Source organism: Ceratosolen solmsi, unplaced genomic scaffold (genome assembly GCF_000503995.2).
Source record: "Ceratosolen solmsi marchali unplaced genomic scaffold, CerSol_1.0 scaffold7, whole genome shotgun sequence".
Lineage (NCBI taxonomy): Eukaryota > Metazoa > Arthropoda > Insecta > Hymenoptera > Agaonidae > Ceratosolen > Ceratosolen solmsi.
The window spans coordinates 4085495-4087974 of NW_011948413.1; positions in this window are offsets into that span (position 1 = coordinate 4085495).

Below are 2480 nucleotides of genomic sequence, written 5' to 3' on the forward strand. Positions count from 1 at the left end.
TTATAAGGCAAGATCGGTTTAGAATAACTTAGCAATGAATTCAGTAGAGCAACTCATTGCACAAAGTTTTTCTTAAGATTCTAGATAGATAACAATAGACTGTGTATGATAATCTACACGGTATATAAATTTTTTTTCTTCTTGAAATCATCTATTTATATATATTTTTAAACATAATAGATTATATACAATTATATATATACATATAGATGATATAATTGTTTTACAATTACGATACATTATATTGCTTTTTACAATTTTAGTTTGTTTTGGTACTTTATGTATTATTTTGACAACATTTTAATGTTTTGAATTATTATAACAATCTATTATTAAAATTTATTTTAATTTATATTATTTTAATTTATAACAACAAACTGTTAATTAATAAAGAATTGAATAAAGAATGGAATAATAAAATTATAGTAGTATTTATAAATGATCTTCCAAATATATTATTGAAAATCAATTGAATATTTAAATTTATCTATAGAAATAAAAACTCAAATAATCAAATTTAAATAAAAATAAAGTATCTTCTGAAGGATATAAATACAAATTGTGTGAGTATTAACGATATAAATAATTTCTCCATTACAAAATAACATCGAATAGATTTGAATATAAAAATACAAACTGAAATAGTAATATCACATAAATTTTGATAAATTTAGAAACATGTGCTACATCAAATAATAACAAATCCTTAAGAACATATTTCAATTTTTAAACATGCATTATATATATATATATATATATATATATATATATATATATATATATATATAATACAGTATTTATACATTATTATTTACAATGAAGCTACTACATTGACAAAAGTATAGATGCAAATATGTAACTATGTATATTCAGGACAAAAGCTGACTCAATATTTCTCTTGCTTTTATTTTTACGCTCACTTTCTCTACGGACAAACTTTATTCCTCTCCCTTCTTTTCACGCTTCATAGTAACATATTTAGAATTTTGGAGTCTAAAAATATATTATATGTGCTCTTTTTGACAACATTCATGTTCGCTGGTGGCTATTGGAAAAATGTAAAAACTATATATTTATGAAACCTATAAAGCTGGTCCTGTCAGAAATGACTATATTTTACTTCAAGTTATAGAAAGGTTGAATTTTTACAAATTTATACACAGTACAAAAGCAGCATGAATAAATAATAAAAATGTATAGAGTGATTATAAAAGGTTAATTTCAACAAATCTGTGATACAAGACAGACAGTAGCCGTATGCATGAAACATTATCATACGAAAAAAGAGAGAAAAATCAAAGATAATATGTAAAGTATGATTAATAACCAAAAACTTAAATGAAATTTTAATACTCAGCTTTATATTCATGGTATGTCGGAAAATGTATATTATTCCTTTCTATAACATTTTTATATGAAATTAAAAAAAAATTTAAATTTACATATAAAAGTATTAAGAAAATTTACTAGCAATTAAATTTTTATCAAATATTTAATCTAGTAAGGAAATATGCTAGAATTTAAGTAGAATCGTGTTTTAGGTTTAAGGTATTACATCGTATATCCAGTCATACATGACATACAGGAGCCCGCCCGTGCATTAACTATTGTTATTGCAACAATTTTATTATATTATTGGACATAGGTATAGAATTTTTAATTATATTTGAAAATAATAGATAAAACATTTCAAGTTGAATCAAATATAAATACCACGTTTCAATAAAGATATTAAAAAAAAAATTACCTTTAAAACAATAGACGCAGGGTAAAGTTATAGGTAATTCAAGTATACGCATAAGTAAAATATAAGTAAAAATCATAATTTTTTATATTGAATAATTGAACATTTAATAAAGATAATATAGTTATAATCTATAAGTAAAAAGAATATAAAAATAATATATTGCAAAAAAGTTTGAAAGTAAAAATTATAAAAGAAACAATTAAAATGCATCATAATTTGAATAGCATTGTGTAATTAAAAATTATAATTATGAAAATATTAAATTTATTTTTTTTTTTGCATGAGACAAATATTCCAAATGAACATTTAACAATTATCAAATTCTTTTAATGAATATTAAATATTTCTAAAATGTTAAATTTCACATGAAAACTTAAGATCACAGTACAGTTCTAAATTTACAAAGTTATTAGTACGTTTATAGAATTTTTTTTAGATTTATAACATTAGATAGTTCTTATGGTTTCCGTGTAGTATTATGCACAGATTTATGTTATTACAAAGCATAAGCGACTACTGGAGTGAATTTTAAACACCATAAAAATCAATAATTAACTTAAAATTGATTCGAATGATTTGTTTTGTGTAGAATATAAGTTGGTGGGCATAAATTTTAAAAGCATTTTTAACGCAGTTACATAATATAATATTAAATTATCTAATATACATAAATATTTTATAACGTATTTTAAAAACAAAAACAAATTTTTTTTTTTTAATAATATATTGCATG